At 50.5% G+C, this 22,643-nt stretch overlaps 1 protein-coding gene across 8 annotated transcripts in view; it reads right to left on the bottom strand.

Moving 5' to 3' along the window:
* The window catches only part of RHBDF2 (rhomboid 5 homolog 2), a 76,588-nt gene that overhangs the window by 23,651 nt on the left and 30,294 nt on the right, over positions 1 to 22,643 (bottom strand). For 2 of the 8 annotated variants that reach the window (XM_037913874.2, XM_043527787.1), the window contains exon 2: positions 732 to 1,069. The exons of the other annotated variants lie outside the window; for them this stretch is intronic. The gene's annotated coding sequence lies outside the window, so the exon portion shown is untranslated. The remainder of the gene's footprint in view (positions 1 to 731; positions 1,070 to 22,643) is intronic. 8 annotated transcript variants of the gene reach the window in all.

Consider the following 22,643-nt stretch of genomic DNA (forward strand, 5'->3'; position numbering starts at 1 on the left):
GCTGATTGCACAGGGGAGGAGGTTGATCGGTTTCCTCTCTAGGGGGAAGGTGAGGTAATGGCCATTTCATGGATTTACCGCAGATAACCGCTAATGGGTCTGTGCACCGTGGAGACCCCCTGGAGGCACATCAGTTCTTTAAGTGCTTGTCGCAAGGAGAGACATGCAGAATCCTTTCCTTTAAGCACTTCCCAGAGGGCCAGTGGGAGCCCCCGCTCCTCAGCCATATGCTACTAGAGATCAACATTTCACACTTCTACAGGGACTTCCATGCAAGAGTCCTCAAGTGCTACCCAAAGATCACAACACGTCTGACTCATGCACCATTATCCCCACGTAACAGATGGGGAAAAAGCAAGTGGACTTGCCCAGCGCAGCAATTCAGCGGCAGAGATAGGAACAAAAAAACAAGATTCCCACCTCCTAGTCCCCTGCTCTAAGCCGTTCTTCATCGTAACCATGCGGCAAATCTCCCACCACTAGTCCTATCAAGCGCTTTGACTTGTGACGCTGCCCAGGAGGGTTGGACGTTGCAGCTTAACATAGCAAAGACAAAGGCTTTGAAGAGGTTTGCCTCCAGCCCAAGGTGCTTGTGGAGTTAGAGCCATGCCTGGCAATGTCGACCGATGGCTACGCCCAGCTTACAGTACATGCAGCTCAACCACAGCAGCAGGAAAGCCATCGGAAGTCACACCCACTCAAAGCAGACTTCCAGTTTTCAAAGAACTAACCTGGTGTGGGTCCAGAACAATGACCCCCACGTGAGGCAGTTGCGCTGAGCTCAGTGGAAGGAGATGAAACCAAGAGCAGAAACATTTTCAGACCATGAAACCTATTTCCATTCCGGAATAGTCTCCCCACAGAAGCAGCGGGACTCTCCAGACATCGAAAGCAAGATTCCCACCAGAAAGTGTCCTGTACAGAACGAGCCGGCGCACAAGTAGAGAAAGGGAGCGGGTCATCACAAGTCTTGGCCGTCTCTGGTTTGTAAGGTATTTAAAGGCCTGTGGACTAGTCAGTCAGGATAGGAGTGAGAGAGCGGTTACACCATGGTCCTATCTGGAGCAACCTAATGTGAAAAAACATGATGCATTATGGTCTCTCCTGCCCCAGTCTAGCTAAAATCACTCAGCCCAGCACTGGGTGCACGGAGTGGGGGGGGCGGAGGGGGGCGCGGCACAGTAGAAGTTCTTCCCAGCTCAACAGAAGCCTCAGCAAACTGGCTGGTCAAGGTCACTGTCACTCACCTGCCCTTCTCAAACTGTGTGTGTGTGGGGGCGGGGGAGAGAGAAGAGCGGGGGAAGAGAGGAAGGAAGGGTGCGCAGGAGAGAAAGCTCTACACCACCACAGGATTTAACCAGACATCCCTTCAGCTGCAATTTAGCATTTAATCCTGTTTCACGGCTGCTAAGTGTGTAGACACTCATGGAATGGGACTCTCTAACCCTACAGCAAAGGCAGCTAGGAGAGCGTCTTCAGGAAGTCCCAAGGAGGAGAGCCCAAGTGTGGGTGCTACATTGGACAGTAGACAGCATCGTACCGAGCAGCCCATTTACATTCGCTACGAACACTGGGGAGTTGTGCCATCCCTTTTGCTGGGGTTGGTGCCATCCCCTCCAGCTCTCTTCAGGTTTAGTCTAGGAGACAAGAGCGCATTTCCCTCTGCAGAGACTGTTCTCTAAAGGCAACATGGTGGAAGCACTTACAATTCTGCAGTCAGCGTCCCTTGCTTTTGAAGCACAGGATGGGGGTAGACTTTGGGGCAGCTATAACCAGCACAGGCTGTCCTAGGATGTAATGGTCCCTCCTGGCTGTAATCTATAAACCTTAGTGCACTCACGCAATAGCACTTCTCTGCCCCCCTCCCCATCTAGTGCAGTGCTGGGGGTGTCTATTTAGATTGGAAGCTGCTTCTTAGGGGCAGGGGCCCACATCTTCTCTTTGTGCCCTAGAGCAACAAGCACATATGCAGCCATTTAGGCCACTCACCAACCAGCCAACACTCCCACTGCAGGGGGTGGGGAGAAGGGAAGCTTTAAGTGAGTAGCACCAGGAAGAGCAATGAGTGGGAAGCTTGGTAGCAAAATCTCTAGCATTAAAATGAACTTTGAGCTACACTACAGAACTGTAAATCAAACCCACGTAAGCGAAAGGGCCGAGGAGCAGGAGTGGTTACTGCAGAAACCTCACACAAACCCTGACATGACTGAAATGAGCTAGTCGGTTTCCTCCATGCACCAAGTAGACATGGAGCCTTCATTAGGGACTGGCCCACTTTTGCTTCATTTGAATTTCTTCTAGGCAGAGACCAGGTGAGCAGAGGATACCCTGGGTAGAACTCAGGAGCACCGGCAGAGACGCATTACAGTGTTACCATCCGTTGGAGTCTCGTGGCATTTGATGATTTAATTAAAGTCCCAGCTCCTGGAGTCACAGGATTACTGTGAAGCTCTGCATTCAGAAAAAGTTTCTAGCCCTGCTGGTTTCAGAGAAAAACTTGACAATGTGACCCAAGCATGAGCCCAAAGGCTAAAAATTCAAAAGACTAGAGAACTCAAATTTGTATTTTATTCCTCCCTCCCCCACAAATCTCATGATTTTGCAAGGGGGCCTGATTCACTATTTTTGAACACATGGCATTAGCGACACTGCAGTCAATGCTACCAGCCCCTCATTTCTCTCTCCTCCTCGCCGCGCCCCCAAATATCCTAACTCTGTTCAGTAGCCTTGAAAGCAGATCATTTGAGACCAGACATTTTGCATTCACTGTTGGCCTTGCTCTGCCTTCTGCATGAGCCAGGTGTTTGCCAGTTTGCTGCTGCCACGTTGCCAGCTGGCTCACTGTTCAGGCTCATTGTTCTCACTAGCGGAGAACGCCTGGTCCACTAGAGCACTCCTTCCCTGCTCTGCCTGGTCCCACTGCGGTTCTGCATTTGACGTACGGGAGCACACTCAGCGTCCAGCGGACACTGCTTCATAACTCCCCTCTCTGACCCTGATACAACATGCCAGAAAAGTAATAGGCTGCAGCAACATCATCCCCGTTAGCCCATTTTTGGAGACCGGAGAAATGGAAACCCGCTGTCCCAGCTGATTACGAGGGCAGTGAATTACCCCCCAGTCCCTCCAGGAGATTGTGCCAGCTCCGTCTGAGCTGTTGCACCAATCTGTGAGCAAGGGAGCTCTAGAACAGCTGTGCCCTTCTGAATTCTGTATTTGGAGTCTATGCTTTAGAGCAAAATCTTCTCGTCTATGGGACGGATTCTCCACTGCTTCCAGTTCGTGCTGGGGGAATACCACTTGATGGGGATACCCGTGCAAGTGTGATGGATGTAAGGGTTACCCTAGCACTCATTTAGCCCCAGGCCCCCTTGATGTAAACACGATAGACTCCTAATCCCAGCCTGGTGCAGACTTACCCAGCATAGTTAATGATAGCAGCCAGGTCAGGGAGAGCTGTGGTGAGCCCGCTGCCACAAGTGCATGAAAGAGCTCCCAGCCTGGCTGGCTGTAAGCTCTCATAACAAGGGACTTTCCTCAGCCCTTCAGTCCAAGCAAGGAAACGTGCCCTGGAGGGACTAGCGGTGAAAGCTGTGGGCAGTGGGTCAGCTGGATTTGCAGTACAGCTTTTAAGTGGTCTCCTTATATAACTATTTGGGTCAGGCAGGCTAAGCCCAGCGCTATCTGAAGCGGGACTGGCAAGGGTTAAAATCCACTTCTTCTCTCTTTATAGCTAGAGTGGTGCTAGTGGGGACCACGTAGCGAATAGGGGGGTTCTAAGCCTGCTCTGTTCATGCCTGGCAGCATCATGGGTCATGTCAGCAGGGTGGAGTTTAGCTTGTATGTTTAAAAACAAGGTTCTAGCAGAGAGATTTGGGAGCCGGGGGTGGGGGTGCGTGGGAGAGAAATGAAGAGAAAATAGTGTTGAAGCTGGAAGGTGAGACAAGAGACCAAATTAAAAACCAACAGATCGACTGTGTGTTACCTCCATCCTGACCTCTTACAAACCCCACACTCAGATCTACAAATGCAGGGACGCTCAGCTGGTTGGGTGCCTTTGAATACATTAGCCTAGTTACTGTAGGAGTCTTAAAAATTAAGACCCTCTGATCAAAGCCTTCAGCACGTTGGTTTGCACAAATTAGGATTTGAAGGAGAATGGGCAGCATGGTCCAATGGAAAAGGCACTGCCTGGGGTATCATAGCAGGGTTCCGTTACCATCTCTGCCAAGGACCTGGCCTTGGGAAAGTCACTTCCCCAGTGTGCCTCTGTTTCCCCCCTCTCTGAAATAGGGATGATTTTTACCCTCTTTTGTGAAGGCGCTTTAAGACTAACGACCAACCAGTACAGGACCACTAGAAACGGCTTCCACTAGTTAGGGCTTGTCTTCACATGCCGCACTACACCGGCACAGAGGCGGTGGCTCTGTCGGCAGGAGAAGCTCTCCCATCGACAGAGTGCTTTCTCCATGGGGGGTTAGGTCAGCGGTGAACTACCTTGCTATGGGGTGACAGTTATATGGATATAGTTGTAGATCTGGCCTTAGCAGAACTGGGCATGGTTTAGCTTTGAGAAGACTGAGCGGGGATGGGATACGTTTTCAGATGGGCTAAGGGCTGTTATAAAGAGAATGGGGATCGATTGTTCTCCATGTCCATGGAAGGTAGGATAAGTAGTAATGGGCTTAATCTGCAGCAAGGGAGACTTAGATATTAGGAAAAACTTCCTAAACCTAGCTCTAAGGGAAGTTAAGCTCTCAAATGGGCTTCCAAGGGAGGTTGTGGAATCCCCCTCCTTGGAGATTTTTAGGAACAGGTTGGACAAACCCCCCATCAGGGATGCGCTAGGTTTACTTGGTCCTGCCTCCAGGCAGGTCCCTTCAGGTCCCTTCCAGGCCCACATTTCTGTGACACACCTTACCCTTCAGACAGCCTGCCTCCCACCCCAACGCCTTTCTTTGCGCCAGTACGACACGCAGACTAAAACCACCAAGACCGAAGATCTCGCCCCCACATTTCAGCTCCAAAAGGAATGACTCGTGAAGTTAAGGGGATGCCTACACAGAACGGCAGGTAGCGTCAAATGCAGCAGGCGTCGAGCAGCTAAAGGAAACAAACCGGAGGGGAGAACTGCACAACAGCCGAGGAAGAGGGGGAGCTGTGAGGAAACAGCGCTCCTTGCAGCTAGGTAGAGCAAGAGGCTCTGAACTCCCCACAGCCGGCTTACTTTAGCACACGAGGGCATCAGAGCAGCTTTGCGTGCCTGTATCCAAGCACCACCAATCTCTTATAAAAGGGGTGTTTTACAGCAGAGGCACAAAGCTATCAAAGCTTAAGAGCTGGGCTTTTTAAGCGGTGCTGCCTGAACCAGTAAACAAGGCACATAAGCAAAACCAACCCCCCTCGGTGGGCTGGTTTCTAAATACTGGGATACTTGCCCTCCTGCTCCTTGGTGCGGTACCGGAGTCTGTCAGGAAAAGGAATCTGAGGTCAAGGATCCCTCCTCGCTCCACACCAGACATGATGGGAGTTCGAGCCCAGGAGAGATAAGAGTGGTCGTGGATTTACCAGGGATGGGGAGAGCGACTGGACCTCAGCATGGAGTTTGGCGTGGGGGAGAGAACCATCACTTCCTAGTATTCACTGCAAGCTGACTCGCAGCACAGCTCGACCTTAGTATGTTGAAAAGCCCTTTGGCTCCATTCACCCCCAAGGCCACTCACTGCTTTGCCTGCATGTTCAGCACCTGGCAGGATCTAGCTCTCCGTGTCAAGTAATGTGGGCACCTCCCTTTCTTCAGCCCAGCTATTGACACCTCACCATCCTCCATCCTTCCTGCAATGGGGGCGGATGCAATACTTGCTTCATGTTTTGCATATTCCACCTGGCAGGGCAGCCGTTAATATTCTTTCCACTGGCAGGTTACAATGTACAATTTTTTGCACATCAGCTCAATTAGCAATGCATGCCGTTCACCTCCAGGAATGCAAATCTAACCCAAACACCCATTAGCTCTCCCCCACGCCACAAGCCGCACAGGTCAAGCTTGCTTTGGAAACAGGCTGGAAGTCCTGGATCTTCACAAATTTATTCCCCCCCCCCCCCCCTCCTCTGCCATGTTGGGTGCAAATGTTATGACAGTGGGGGGTGGAGTCTATTGCAGCCCAGACAACCCCAGGAGTTCAAACATAACGAGTCACGTCCCCCATCCAAAAATCACCATAAACAATAGCCCCAAAATGATTGGCTTCAAAACGGTGAGATGTTTTAGTCAATATTCTGAATTGAGCCTTTAGGGGTCATGCTTTCAAGCTTCTCTGCAACCACAAGGGCTAAAACCAGTGGTTTTCCGGGAAGGTTTGGAGCTATGAACTAGCAGTGACAGATTTGGAGCTACTCTATAATAATGCATGAATATTGTATGTTCACTGGGATACTGAGAGGTTTTCTGTATGACTATACCAGGCTAACAACGGGAGATGAGGGAGAACAACAGGAAGGGAAAGAAGGGCTCAAGAGTGGGTGGGTGAGGTTCTGTGGCTTGCAATGTGCTGGAGGTCAGACTAGATCATCATGATGGTCCCTTCTGACCTTGAAGTCTATGAGTCTAAGACAAATGACCCCTCTGCAGTCATGAGAGAGTTGTTAAGGGAAAACGCCAGGATTCCCAGCTTTGGAGATTTTTGCATCTTCTCCAGATAACCTACAAACCTGGTTTGAACCAGGACAGGAAGAGGTCCAGAGCAAAGGAGATCGAAAGGACTCTGGCAGGTAGGAACAGGAACCCTCTTGAGAGGGGAGGGTCGACTGTCCAGGGGAACCAGACAGCACACGGACATGCTGAAGGTGTCTAAAGATGCTAGTCCTGCCCAGGTCACCATCGCAGGATGCCGGGGCATTAGGTAAGACAGACAGACATGCACACAAGACTGTTTTAAACCTTCCCCGCCCCACATGCGTTGTTCCTACTGTTAAAACAATGCAATTGTTTAAGCTCTTTGACCACTGTGTACACGGTTGGTCAGACTCTCAAAAGGGAAGAACAGCAGGAGCTAAACCCAGCCAGATCAGCTGGCTAAGAACAGTTGATACACAGCTGGGTACTGTAGCCCCAGGCCTGGTGTAAGAGTGGGAGAAGTGCAGAATCCCACCCCAAGAGAGGTAAAGGCACCAGGGCCTGACCCCTCATTTCACATAAAATGCAGTTCCAAGCTAGATCTTCTAATCAGAGTGGGAAATATTTTGCAAAACAAATTATTTTCATCCGTTGCCTACTGTTCAGCAACGGCATCAGGATGGACACCAGAAGCACGTGAGAAGGAGAAACCCTGAAGCTCTGCGCTTCCAGCGTGCCACCCTAACACGTGCATCAGGCCATGCAAAACCAAAAAGCTTTGCAGATATTTCATGCAGGGAGCAGAGAGGCTTAACAGGGGGGACTAATACTTCAAGCTAACACCTTCCACAAGCTGAAACATCTCTATTGCGTTTAGAAAACTAAGAGCCGAGAAGAGAATAGCACTGTTTTAGTAGAGAAAAGTAATTGCATGGATCCTATTAGGAAATTATGCAGCACCTGGAAGGGATGCAAACCTTCACCGCTCTGAGCCCCACGTGCACACACTCGAGTCCCACGTGCACACCTGAGCTCAGGACTCGAAGAGGAGGAGGAGGTAATGCTCTGCCCAATTAGCGTAGCTTCCACTAACAAAGCTACTCAGTAACTCACCCCATCCTCCAAACAGCCAGCCAGGAACGGAAGAGCCCTGGGCAGTGCTGCTCTTAGAGATGCTGAGTTGTCCTGTTTGCTACCATGCTACTGACACTGCTGCCACCTTGAGTAAGACAACGGAACACACCCACTACAAACTAGGCCACCTTCCAGCTCCATAAGGGCTTTTGCAAAACAATTCCCTCCACCCCTGAGTACAGCCTATACTGGAACAATGAAGGTCATTGAGCCACCTGAACGGACTCCAGTGGGAGAAGAGCCGATGGGTTGCGGCATGAGAATGGAAATCAGGTGACACCAGTTCTCTGATGCCCGGTCTGACCTTTCACAAGTCACTGTGCCTCAGTTTCCCCAATTGTAAAACAGGGATAAATATCCACCTGATAGAGCTGTGATGCTGCTGAATTTATTAGTGCCTATAAGGTGCCTGGAGATGCGCAGTAGTGCTAGAGCAGCACTGGTCCATATCACGAAAATGGACGCACATGTGATTTTTGACTCCTGATGAGAGAGACTAACCTAGGGAGGACGCTGCAGAATCTGCTTTGAACCAGCCCAATCAATGGCTAGCCTGGTTCTTGTTGGGGCACATGCAATGGATCTAGAGTTACTCAGCTCTAGTCCGCATTACTCTGTTCCTGGTGCAACACCTGTATGCCCATCTTCCCCCGCTGAGCCTGCCTGCTTGGGATGTTACTCTACACACATTTCTCTAGCCCCTACCCTCTCTGCTAGCTAGCCCTCTGCAAGCACCTCAGTTTGCTTCCTAGACAAAGTAGCTGCTTGGTGCCCGGACCCCAACAGAGGTGTTCATTCTGTTACTCATTGGCAGCCCATTCTGTCTGAAATGGGAGGAGCCCCTCCTGCACCCGCAGAAATGTCTACATTGCTTAAAGCATCAACAGGCTCCAGCAGGACCCTGCTCTGCACTCACAGTATAAGCAGCGCTAGGCCAGGAGCCCCCAGACAGCACCCACTCACTAGCAATCCAGCAGCTGGCATTCAGAGTTAGTGCTGCTCTGATGCCCTGACACACTAAGACGTTGATCTCATTAGGGCCTCTACTTCGTGCTCTGTCCTGAGTGACTGAGGTCGTGGAAGAGTCCACAACACTTCCTGCAAGTGCAGGGATGCAACCCAGTACCCTGGCCAAATTCCAAAGAACGTGCTACTCTCCTGCACTCTGTCATTAATGGCATTCTTCACTTCCTGTCCTGAACTGCCACACAGGAACTGTGCACTGGGAATGACTGATGTAGGGAGTGGGGAACATGCAGAGCGCTCTGTTATTGAATACCTCCTATATTTCACCACTGAAGTAACAGCTCTCCCCTAGCTCAGAGGGGTTGTAAGAGGCATTTAATTGGGAAGGGCTTGGAGAGCGCTACATTAGAGGCACTTTAGACATGCTAGGTATTGTTAAAGCAGTTTGGGTTTCTCAGCGCTCAGCACGCTGCATGAGGAGAGTCAGCCTGCAAGCAGCAAAGCCCAGGGCAGCGAGAGTCCAGGCTGTGAGCTGGAGAGAATTTCACAACAGCAGGGCCAGATTCTGAGCAAGGTGACAATGCAGCATAAAGAGGAAGCAGGAAGGCAGCTGGCCAGGCAAGCGTAGGGCACCGACTGATCACACAAACGCTGAGAGGGGAGGACTGTGCAGTGTCAAAGGCTGCACTGCTATGGAACGGTACGATGCAAGCGACCAAGAGAAAGAGCAACCGCCAGTCAGGAAGCACCTGGTTTTATTGTCTCTTAGCACTAAGGACAGAGGCACCCAAGATGCACCAGGCACTTGCCCTTCGCGTCCCGAGGGAAATCAACCAACCCCCCTTGTTTCCGAGAGGCTTTTTTGAATAGCAGCCAACCTCAGTTTTGGCCACGCTGCTGTCTCTAAAAGCAAAGGGAGAAACTTGGATAAATCCAGGGGGAGGGTGCCTACGAGTCGTTGGAACCAGAGAGACGCAGCTGCCTAACTCGGACATGCCCAGCAGCCTCTGGCCCAACAGACCCAGCAACAGGGCACCATGCCAGCACAGGGACACACCTACATGAAACAGTTGTTCCTTAGTGCTTGGGGGCTCGGGTAGTGCCATCACCCCCAGGGCTCTTGGCCACAAGCACCTCCACCTGAAGCTGAGTAGTTCTAGGGTGGGTTGAGAGCCACACATGTACCACGTAGATCTGCTAATGCATCCGAGTAGTACCTTATGAAGAGGGGGGCCTTTGGCAAACACTGCGTTGGGTTCCTGGGGAAAAGAGAGTGCCCGAGACCCCAGTGCAGCATGGGAAAGCTGTAGAGGTCCCCACATGTCTGGCAACGACTGGGCAGCCTCAGAGTCTGCAATCCTATCTGCAGCAATGATGCTCCTGGCTGCTTCCTGATGAGGCCCCCCAGCTGTTCAGACAGTCCTGGAGCCCTCGCTCTGAGCCGTGCTCTAGACCCGCAGCTCCGCAATGGATCTACCACCTTCGAAATGGCATATTGGCTCTCACGCTAGCCTGAGCCTAATGCGGAGTCTTTTCCTCAGCCCTGCAGCAGGACATGCGCTACACAAACCTTCCCAGGAGACGCTACTTGTACTTTAACACACTCATCGCTGTAGCAGCTGGATGCCAGCAACATCACCCCTACCCGTGTGCACTTCTATACATAGAGAACCCTACCTATCCTGGAGTCAGACCAAAATCTCTCTGGACTTGTCTACGCAGCATTGGGTTTTACACCCAGGAGTTAACAATTGCTATTTAACTCAAGGCCGTTAACATGCTTGTAAAGACCAGCCTGGAGACTCCCCTAACGTTTGTTCCAGGGCACGAACATTTGGGAGCTCCCCCAAGCCTTGGGGCTTGTAGAGTATCCAGACTACAAGTATGTTCCCCACTGATCTGGAGGAAGCTATAAATTAACTCGAGGCAAGAAGTCACCAAAGGATAGATGCCCTCTGAAAATAGAGCCTCAGCTCTTCGCCCTTCTCTCCCCCCACACCTCTCACCCTGGAGATGTTCGTCTAAGTGGAATTCCTTTAGCGATTGGCCTGAAGCCATTTCTCCTACAAAAACTTTCTACAGTAAACCCTAGAAAGCCAGGTCTCAGAACTGCATGCTGGAACATAGCACTTTTCACACCCCATCCCATTTGTAAAGGGTATGCGGAGAATTATACGAATCCTGCTTAAACAGGATCCGGCCATTTCTCGCTGGAGTATCTATTCCTTTGCCTTTCTATGGTGTTTTTCACCCACGGCTCTCCAACCGCCTTCTGAATGAAAGAACTCACTGCCTCCTTGTGATGTGGGTGTTATTTTTACAGCTGTGGAAAGACAGGCACAGGAAAGGTTAAGAGTCTTCCTAAAGACCATAGTAACTCAGTGGATTTCTGCTCCCAGCTCTGCCGAGTCCCTGACTCCAAATCCTGAGTTGGAGCTACGGGCCTATTCTCCCAAGACATAACACATTCCAAAGAAAGCAGGCCATAAGACACGGTGAATAGTGCTGGTAATTTACCATCATCATCTAGATCAGGGGCTTTCAACCTTTTTCTTTCTGAGGCTCCCCCAATAGGCTATAAAAACTCCAAGCCCCACCTGTGCCACAAGAACTGTTTTCTGCATATAAAAACCAGAGTCAGTGTTAGGGGGTAACAAGCAGGGAAACTGCTTGGGCCCCATGCCACAGGGCCCCCTGTGAAGCTAAGTTGCTCAGGCTTCTGCTTCAGCCCTGGGTGGTGGGGCTCCGGGCTTCAGCCCTGTGCAGGAGGGCTTAGACTCGCTGTGGCCCAGGGCAGAAAGCTTAACACCGGTCCTGCTTGGCAGACCCCCTAAAACCTGCTCACGGCCCCAGACCCCTGGTTGAAAACCACTGAGCTAAATCATTCAACCATGTGACTTGTCTCAAGACACCTAGGGAGAATAAATTTGACCACCAGAGGACAGCAGCATCCCTTTGTGTCCTCAGTGGGTAAGCCTTGGCTCAGACACCAGATGTGCTGCGTACAGCTCTCTCAGGGAGAGGAGGAGCGCACACACAAGCAGGACTAAGTTATGCCCTATAGACTGATCAATACAACTGGAGCCCTGCCTACCACCACTGGCCTGGGGGAAGTCTGCGGTTCTCACCAGCAGCGATAGGGTGACCAGCCAGCAAGTGTAAAAAATTAGGATGGGGGAGAGGGGGGATAATAGCTGCCAATATAAGAAAAAGCCCCCCCAAATCAGGGCTGTCCCTATAAAATCGGGACATCTGGTCACCCTAAGCAGGGAGCAGAGCAAGGATGGTCAAGTGCATACAAAGAAAGAGGGTCATTTGATGAATACATTTAAAGGCTTAGTAGAGAGGAAGGATGATGCAGCGGTTAGGGTACTAGCCAAGGACTGAGACAACGTGGGTTCAATTCCTGCCTCTTCCACAGACTTCCCAGATGAAGTTGGGTGAGTTGTTTGGTCTTTAAGTCTCATGTGCAAAATGGCAGCATTTCCCTCCAGCACAGGAGTGGTGTGAGGATCACAATCATTAACATAGCTAGGTGCTCATTGGTAATGGAACCCATACACACCACACCAGAGGTGCGGCACAGACCTCTGAACGAGATAGCTGACTTACTTCCCCAGGGCAGCCAGCACCGTACGCCGCTCTGAACGGAAGGCTCGGCAATGAACAATTACAACTCGCTGAAAGCGCCACAGGAGGTTTGCACCTCAGCTGGTAAATGAAAGGCCACATGGGGGTTTGGGGATGTCCTTTATGCCACAGTGCCCAGCCAGCCAGCATTAGGCTGTACCATGGCTACGTCTGTGTGGGTCACCAAGCCCTACTTCAGGACAATAGATTTCAGGTTAGGTTCGCACACGCTGGCTGCAGTGAAATATTTTAGGCCAGAATCAGCACTGGGAACAATGGGAGCAGCTGGACGCTGAGCATTTGGGAAAGTGGCCCTTCGTCTATTTAGCCAAACGCACGCAGTTCCCATCTCACAGCAGACGAGACCATAAATACCAGGAGAAGAAAGTGCACCTCCAGCTTAAGGATTTTAATAAATAAGCCTGAGCGCCCTGGCAGACCCCTGGTTTGAAACCCGTTACATTCTCCTCGTTTACCTCATCAACAGCGCTTTGCAGACCTGGCTGAAGGAAAGGAAGCAGAGGCAGATGAAACTCCTAAACGCTGCAGTGACGTATACAGTCCAATCTCAGGAAATGCCAATTGCTCCACAGATGATTGATGAGCAAGTTTCCATTCTAAAATTAAATCATCTCATCTTGACTCTGATGGGGGCAGCTACCACAAATCCGTTAACTGGGGATCTGGCAGGCCACGAACGATGCAGTCACCTACGTAAATGCAATTAGTCCAGTCGAAGATTTTGCTTGAGGCGCCATCTGGAGTTCAGTTGATCAGGTAAACAGCCTGGACAGGAAATGGAGCATCCTGACGCATAACCAAAGGCAAATCAAGCTCCCTACACTTACTGGAGGATACCCTGCTGCTGCTTTCTTCCCATGCAAAGAGACCTACGCTGGATACTGGCTGAGCCATAGGGAAAACCCCTCGATGTCACCATGTAACAGTTAAACATGCCCTGTAAGGTCTGAAGGCAGTTGGGATACTATTTTATGCTTATGCCTAATGATTGAATGGTTAAAATGTTCCGATTTCAGCCTAAAATGCTGAGGTTTTATGCTGCAGAGCACTGGAAGGAGTGAAGGGGCTCTGCACCGGATGGCAACGCCCAGCAGCATTGTGCTAAGCAGGCAGAATGCCCCAGGACACCACACACCCTTGAAGAGGGTGAACCAGGGGCTGGGGAGTTTAGAGGGGACCCACACCTCTGCCTTCTTTGGGGTTTCTAGTGCTCCTGTGGGAGCTAGACACTTCTGACCCTTTGTACAAAGACCCTTCCCCGTTCTCTGCAGGCGCATCCAGAATCCCCAGCTGCGTGCACTCTCTTTCATTGGAGTGCCTGGGAAAGGCAAACCACCCTCTACCCAGAGAAGCTCGCCTCCAGAAAGCCAGTATTCACAAAAGCTGTTTATCCATTTCCATAGGCTCCTGCTCTTTTAAGGTCACTTCCCAGCAGGAGGACTGGCCCTGGCCTCAAGAAACAGAGTGAGCCCTGGAACTGCAGTCCTGGTGCCAGGTGAGCTTGGAGACTGTCAGGCTGGGCCAGAACGGCACAGTTCTTGTGTAAGGGAAAGCACGGTTGATGCCCCATCAGCATCATGCAATGGGAAGGGACCCTATAGCCCTTCTGCAGAAGGCAAGAGCAGAGTAGTAACCACCAGCACCAGCTCCCAGCACTATCCAGGGAAGACTCCCCGGTGACTCAGTTGCATCATGGAGCAGACACCACTGTTTGGTCTGATCTCCCGGCTCTGTTACAACACGTTGGCAGGAACTCCACTTCCCACGCTGGCGTCCTTCCCTTATAAGAGAGCCAGGATCCCACGTGGAGCATCTCGTTGGCGTGGGCTTGTGCTCTGGTTCCCTCCTACTCTTCTGTCCGTCGCCCAAGGGCGGCTCCAGACCACAGCGTGACCCCCTCTTGCTTTGTCTGGGAGACACAGTGATTCAGCAATGAAAAAACTGGGGCAATGCTGCAGGAAATTGACTTGATCTTCCTCGAAAGATCCTGCTGTGCTCCAGCACCAGTCCTGCCACGCGCAGCATCTGGCCAATGGCTTCCCCAGATGTCTGGGCCCCAAGAGGCTCCCAGTAGCAGAGCAATGGGTCAGAGCAGTGCCGTAACAATCGGCACAAAAGCAGCTACGTAGCACTAGGATGGAGACAAGATCCACACGACTTGGGGGAAATCTACTTCACTTCTGGAATCAGGAGTGCAAGCAGCGTGAGACATGCCTGTGATTACTTTATCCGGCATTGACAGAGCACTAACGTGTCGAGTGCTTAGAACACATCCCCCAGGGCCGTTCAAGGAAGAGGGAAGGTGGTCTTGTGGTTAAAGTGGCGATCTGGGGCTTAGGCGATCCTCATTCAGTTCCGAGCACTGACAGTCCGGGGAGACCTTAGGCAAAACTCTTAACCTCTCTGAGCTTTGGCTCCCCCTGGGCACGCATCCGTTCTTCCACCCCCTCCTCTCCATTGAGATGCTCAGCTCTTTGGACGCAGGGCCTGTCTCTTAGCAGGGGTTCATGCAGTGTCTAGCACAAAGGAGCCCTGACTTCAGTTGGGGCCTCGAGGGGTTACTTTAAAGGACAACACCAGCTAAGCAGTCAAGCAAAAAGGACTGCTTAGATGTATGCTCTAGGAACAGTGACTGAACCCCACCTGCCAATAAGGCCAGCATTACCCTAGGGGAACACTGTTTTTCCCACAGCTACTAGCCGTCTCTTTTCACAACATGCACAGCGTGTTCTGCTCTTGTTTTCTCAGGGATTGCCTCACAATAGCACTGAACTGACTTTTCCGGTTCCATGGCACCTGCTGGATTTGCACGTCCTGGTGATTGCAGGATGTGTTCTCCAACGGTTGCTGTTCTGCAACACTTATCCCAAGTAGCACATGCCATGGAGATTTACCCACTTGGACAGCCTGGTCCTGCCCTGAGTGGCTCAGATACCAGAGAGGAAGTTGTGTGGTTTATAGGTGACAGCAAAAGGAGGGGGAATGGGAGGATTTGGGTTCTAATCTAGGCACTGGACTTCCTTACATCTCAACCAATCTGGCTAGAATTGTGCGAGCTACATCTCATCCAAGAGCACTGGTGCTGCCCAGCCGGAGCCTGAAAACTGGAACAAAGCTATGGCCACTATGTACAAGTTCATGGCAGTCAGGCTGCAAGCTGTGGCCATTTGCTATGTGACCGCGGCCAGGCCAGGGCGCAGATCCTCCTGCTACTGTACAGGCACTAGCACTTGTTGCATCACTGCAACACGACTGGGGAAACTGACCTTCTGATTAGCAGCATAGGGCCTATGACACAGTGGAGCACCTTTGATGTTATGCAGAAGGGTAGGTATGTATATTACATAAACATGGGGTGGGAGGGTGGAGAGTGTAAGAAAATATTGTAATAAACTGTGTAGATTTCTCCCAGCCCTTTAAAGGCAGAATCAAGTTAGATCAGGATTCTCATTTGCAGAGTATGGGCAGGAAAAGTCTACGGCCTCACAAACTGGGATTCGAAACCTACACTGAGTGCCCGTCCCATTATCAGAAATACAAAGCCCTGTTCTCCCTCGCTTCCTGCATGTACTGGTTCTCGTTTGGCACTGCAGTCAGACTTTACTCCCTTTAGATACTTTTTGCTTTAACTTTTACATTAATGTGGCAAAGTCTCTTTAATTGACTTCTGCCAGACACAACAATCCTCCCTTACGTCCAAAACTCCCCACTGCAGAGATGCCAGAGAGCAGAGTTGGGAAAGGTGTAGCCATGCAACCAGCTTACTCCTTATTTAATAACTGCTTGCTTGGAAGGATTCCAAGGCAGCATATTTTAAGCCCTGGGTGGAAAGTTTCTCTCCGCTAGTGACCTAGAGAGAGGTACTTTATTTTCCCCAAACAGGGCAGACAGCAAACAAGTCAGAGGATGCCAGCTGCAGCTAGTCATGATCCCTGGTGCCTGGGAGTGAATGAACACTCAGCAACTTCAAAGTAAAACAAGAGGCAAAGCAAAAACCCAAGCTGCATCTTAGAGTAGAGACATCAGGGCACTTTTAGCAACAGGACCAATTGAGATTTCACAGGGCAGCAAAATGAGATGTGGGGAATTTTGAGCTTGCCAAAAATCCCCCTCCTACTGAACAAGACACACGCACAAGGCTTTGCACTTTAATGGCACCTTCCCATCTGAGGATTTCAAAGGGCCTAACACTGTTAATGCACTGGAGATTCAATGCCCTTCTCGTATTTCCCCATCCAATGCCAGGTGTCCAACAGGGCCCCAGTAATGGACGTTTCCACACCTGTAATTCACTAACCCAGATGTTACGGCAATGGAGATGTTACCACCACACAACTGGGGATCAAGAGTCAAACCTCGGCGCTCAGATGGAAGGGTGAAAGAGCAGGACCTCAGAAACGGATTAAAAAGCAGGGTCACACTGTGGTGCCCACTGAAGTTAAGCCCGAATTGCCTGTTTTACACCCTCAAGTGCTCAGTTTATGTTGGTGGTGAATCCTGTTTTCACTTGACCGCCCCCTGCATGGATATAAACAGGTATTCAGAGCTGCTGGGATCAACTCTTGAAGCAAGCAGCTATACGCAAAAAAGCACAGACCAAAGAGCCTGCCGGGGAAGCCATGCCCAGCTCCACAGGGGCAGGACTGCAGCAGTCACATTGGAAACCATCCACCCAGAATCCAAGTTTGCAAGGACTTTGCACCTGCAGTCGGCTTAACTCACCTGAAGGGCTCCTGCACCTTCGGTCACACAGCACCCTGGGCAAAGAACGTTTCAGGTTTGCAGTCTCAAAAGGCCTAACTAATCTCATTCTGAATTTGAGAGAGGAGGAGACAGTTTCTGCACAGCCGTTGTGGGAACATCCATAAATACACAGTTAAGGTCTAAAATATTTTAACGACCATTCCCCCAAAGCTTCCCAAGTAGCCACTACAGTGCCGAGTGACATTCATGCACCAACGGCAGCAGCTAAGATTAAGTTGTCTACACACCAGTGAAGAGGCAATACCAGGGACTTCACCTAGGAAATGCTGAGAAGTTGATTTTAAAATCACTACAGACTTTCTACCACACTGCTAAGCAATCTAAAGAGTTTGCACCTCCCCGCCATGCCCAGCAGGTCTGCTGGGGGCACAGCAAGACTGTGTATATATTTGTTTGCAGCTTGCTTCTGTGGCAATGCATTGTGTTATCCTCGTACCACCAAACCACTGGGGCTCTTAAAACGCCAGGGCCTGGCACGCTGTCACAGCTCCTGCCCCTTTGGTCACCTCCGGCTGAGTGGGGCAAGGGCTCTTCACAAGGCATGCAAACACCCAGATTCCGACTGGCATCGGAACGCGCCAACGGGTTTCATGCATCTCTCCCTTCCCCCACACCAACAGGACAAATAAGGACGGTAATTTATAAGCGGAGATGGAACATTGGAAAACTGAGCCCCCCCCACCCCCGTCCTCTCTCCTCCCTTCCCCTCCATGGTTTAGGCAGTTCTTTCCGGGCTGGCTCATTAGCCAGAACTCCCCGAGATCGAGCTCTGTAGAGACAAGTAAAGGAGTTCAGTGCTGGGGACAGGCCCCTGGAGCCTGCAGTCCTATTCATCAGCACACTAGGTACAGCCCCGCAGCAGCAGTGCAAGACTTCCCCTAGCATGTCCCTGCTCTGACAGGGGAATCCCTTCGCCGAGGGAGTGAGTAGTTCAGTGCGCATGCCCATTCCCTCCTCTGCCTCTCTGCAGCAACTGCCAGTGACAGTGGCAATTCAAATGCCAATTCCTGCCCGCTAGGATCTAGCCCGGGGTTCTCAAACTGGGGATCGGGACCCCTCAGGGGGTCACGAGGTTGTTACATGGGGGGTCATGAGCTGTCAGCCTCCAACCCAAACCCCGCTTTGCCTCCAGTATTTATAAGGGTGTTAAATATATTTTAAAAAGTGTTTTTAATTGGGGGGGGGGGGCGTGTTTCGCACTGAGAGGCTTGTTATGTGAAAGGGGTCACCAATACAAAAAAGTTTGAGAACCACTGATCTAGCCTGAGACTAGCCCAATGTACCTTGCCTACCGCAGGCAGCCATCCAGAGTTAGCCATTTCAGGCACTGGCACAGCTGGATTTGAACTGGCAAAAGGCTCTTTAGCCATTTCCCCCGAAGCAGCCAGTCCCCACAGCTCTAACATACCTAGTCTTAGATCCCTGCAAAGCTGCACCTACCCGCTTTTATCTGTGGACCATGGCTGCGGATCAGATGTGGATACAAAGTTTGCATTCATGCAGGGTTCTACCGATTCAATACCAAAAGAAACCAAGATCTTGAATAGTGATTAAAACAAAGGGAAAACTGCCCTCTTAACCGAGTGGCAGCAGGCTTGGGAACAGAAGCAAGCATGGGCCATATTCAGTGCTGGTACAGATCTACCGAAGCCAGCAGAGTTACTCCGAGAACGGCCTCAGCACCCCTCTTTAAAAGCAAGAGAAGGCGCATGCCCCAGGCACACGCAAGGGAAGTAAGTATGGTTAGTTACACTTACCCTCCCTAGGAATGCAGTAAAAGCCCTGCAACAGAAGTGTCACGCACATGTGCTAGCAGCCTGCCAACGCTGCATCTGTCTGCAGAGCTAGCTCAGCCAGAGGGCAAGTAGGCACCAGGAGCGGTAGGGGAAAACCAACACGTGGGGCGACTGATATTTTCTCTTAGCCCACAGCAGAAATGCTGAGCAAGCCTCCGTGGTGTGGAAAGAAGCCAGGGAGGGAGAGTGACTGACTGGGGGATCCCAGGGTCTAGCCAGGCTGGTTTCAGGTGTCAGAGGCACGCTCTGCTCACCCACATTGTGAGCTGCCAGCGTTATGCAGTGCAGCGATTGAAGGGTATAAAAATCTCAGTAGTGAGGGAACTGCTCTTTGATCAGCTTGACTATGGCCAAAGGGGTGGCGGAGCTGGTGCAGGAGTCCACCCACAGCGATACGCTCCCACTGGGAAGCATCCCCTTACTGGTGCCTCCCCCGTGTGCAATTGGTACTTGAATCTTCCCTACTCTGACCTGGGCCAGCTTAGGGGCAGGTGATGAGGGCAGTCACCTGTGCCCCAGCTCTTGGGGGCCCCAAATCAGGTGTGTGGGGTTTTTTGGCTTGGCCATTTGGGGAGGAGGATCTGAAAAGGTTTTCTGCCCTGGGCAACAAAACTCCCAGGGCTCCCTTTGACTCTGCCCACCAGTCTCTGTGTTGGACAGGGAGATGTGGAGTAGGACTCCACTATTTTGGCTCTCACCACCCAGTGAAGCCCAACTCCTCCAAGCCCCTAGAACTGGGGTGCAAACAGGCAGAGCGCTGAATAGGAGTCATCGGCCTAGGATTGGTAGAGATGAGGACTGTCCAGTAAAGCTGGTAACAAGAGGATATGGTTGTGGCTTCAAGACATCCCCAACATGCCCCTTTCAACACCACCAGGCCATCAGGGCAGGTACACCCAGCACAAAGCTCTTAGTAGATTTGCAGAGGAGACATAGATTAAACAATGAGGAGGACGGGGCAGATATACAGAGTGATTGGGATCACGGGGAAAGCGGGTCCACTCAAACCAAATGCATTTCAATACGAGCAGCCCAATGTGAGCTCCCGGTGCCATGCTGTGGCAAGAGGGGCCCAATATGATCCCAGGTAGATAAAACGGTGGAGTAGGAATAGGATTTGACTCTGTATATGGCACCAGTGAGACTGATACTAGAACCCCAGGCCCCATTTGGGTGTCCACATTCTAAGAAGGACGAGGCACGATGCAGAAGAGGGGTAAGTAAGTGAGTTGAAGGCTGGAGAAAACGTTTTCGAGCTCAGTCTTTTCAGCTTATCAAAAGACAACAGAGGTGACACGGTTAGCAGATAACTGCCCTCCACAGGGAGAAAGTACCGGGTACGAACAGGCTCTTCACTTTAGTGGAGCAAGGCACAACAAGGACCAAAGGCTGGAAGTTAAAACCAGACCAACTGAGGTTAGAAATAAGGCCCTAAGTTTTAACAGGGAGGGCTGGAACAAGCTACCCAGGGAAGTGATGGTTGCTCCACATTTGAAAGGCTTTAGATCAAGACTGGCAGCCTTTCTGGAGGGTATGCTTTAGGCAAACAAGTTACTGGGCTCAGAGCTGGGGTAACAGGGTGAAATTTAATGGCCTGGCTATTCAGGAGGCCAGACTAGATAATCCCTTCTAGCCTTAAAATCCACAAATCCTTCCTAGATCACAGACACACCAACCCAAGACAGCACTTCCAAAAACCAGGGGCTGGAGGAAAAGGGCATCGCAACTGACACACCTGTGTAGTGTAGTAAGCTATACCAAGGCCTTATCTACACGAACGCCATCCCAGCAAGGGCTGAACGGAGCTGGGCTGTTGGGGCAGACAGGTCTGAACGGTTTTCAGCCCAAGTGAGAGTAGGAGGAGGGGCTCTAGTCCCTGGCTGACAATCCACCTCATTACTAGGAACATTCGGGTGCTGTCAGCCTGAGATGGAGCCTTGTATTGCAAAGAGGTAGAATTTATAGCAACCTCTGAATCCACAGGGCAGGAGTCTCTGTAGCCACCCTCCGAAGGCAGAACACTGGGATCAAACCTTTTCTCCAGTGGAGGCAGACATCTTGAATAAAGGGGGCTGCACCTGGGTTTCCACCAGCGTTAATGTCTGCTGACAGGCTAGTTGTGTAAACCCATGTGCATGCTTCCTACAGAAAGCTGTGCAGCAAGGGGCTGTACCCTTACAATTTAAGGTTGCAGCAGGCCATCTTCTCCATGGAGCAGCGAACATGGGCTTAGCTCCAGGGCCAACAGAAGAGCCCTCTTAATTCACAAATGGCAAACCTCTCCCCTTCTCTCTGCAGCAGATACAAAGTAGCCCTTTCTGTCTTACTGTTTGTGACATTACTTGTATTTGTTTACCGGATCTCAGTAAGACACATTAAACAGAGAAGAGCTCTAGGGAATTAGAGACCAGAAAGTAAACCACCTCCAAATTCAAATAAGCGAAAGCTTTGTTTATTTTTTTTAAAATCAGGCAAAGAATCTGATCACACTATGTTAAGGACACATTTACAAATAGTTTATAAATTATCAATGTCATTAGCATGTTACAGACATGTGTACTGTGTTTTACAGATTGTTTGAGCACAGATAGTTGGAAAGCGTTCTAGGTTATTATAAACCATGGTTAGAAAGCAGCCTATTGACCTGCTGGACTCTAGGAATTGATTAACCATTACCCCCTTCTAAGTGTGGCTAAGAGTCCATAATTAAATGCCACCTGTAGACAGCTCATAAAAGTCTAACATTTACTACACTAAAATTTTACAGTACGCAAGCATGCTACACTGAAAAAAAAAAGTCCTGAATTGCTAGTGAAAAAGAAAAGCAGGAAAAGAACCCCTGGGACCTCTATCCATCATAAAAGCAGTGATGTGTGTTTTAATGGTTCAAATAGTTCTGCTTGGTTTTTGGTGTAAAACTACTTTTAATGTGTTTATTTACAGCAATGCTGCAGAAGGGAGATTTTTATGAGTGGTTAGAAAAATCAAAAGCCTCTTCCCTCCCTCCCATTTCAGAACTAGACTTTACCCCCAGCTACTGGGGACATGATGCTGTTAAATTAGATTATGTTTAAGTTACGGATGCCAATGCCTAGAGAGCTCTGGGTGAAGCCCTAAATGCCTACAAAACAGTGTTCGAGGGGAGAGATGACGAAGGAAAGCAATTGGCCAATAGCACTGGCTAAAGCTAAGTTTTATGGTGCAATTCAATTCCTCATTGAAATGGATGGCAGTTGAAACAGGCCCTGTGTCACGCAGGTACTGCACAAATTCCCACCTTTGCAGCTCTGCCAATGCCGCTCTTGCAATCCTATGGAGAAATCGTCACATGAGCAGACTCAAATGTGCCTGGGTTTCTGTCATGGAGATAAAACTGCCAACAGGAATTAGGTTAAAACCGCCAGGAATCAGATTAAAGCCATCAGACTAATTTCACTGCTCTAAGCCAGATCCCCTTGAAGCCCCATGCTTTGTACACTGATCCAGCACTCCATCCAGTCACCAGGAAGTTGGTCATGTGAGACACTAACTCTTAGAAATCAGATAAAGTAGAAAATGTGTGCGCTAATTAAAACCTCGGTTGGATGGAGCTGAATGAAGGGGAGAGTGGAGACCATCAGAGTTAGATAATCCCAATGCAGCAGGTGTGGATGGCAGTGAACCCCATTTACGATAAAAGGGGTGTTTCTGCAAACTGCCCCAATCCTGGCACCACA

The sequence above is a fragment of the Chelonia mydas genome, chromosome 14 (assembly GCF_015237465.2).
Source record: "Chelonia mydas isolate rCheMyd1 chromosome 14, rCheMyd1.pri.v2, whole genome shotgun sequence".
NCBI classification, from domain to species: domain Eukaryota; kingdom Metazoa; phylum Chordata; order Testudines; family Cheloniidae; genus Chelonia; species Chelonia mydas.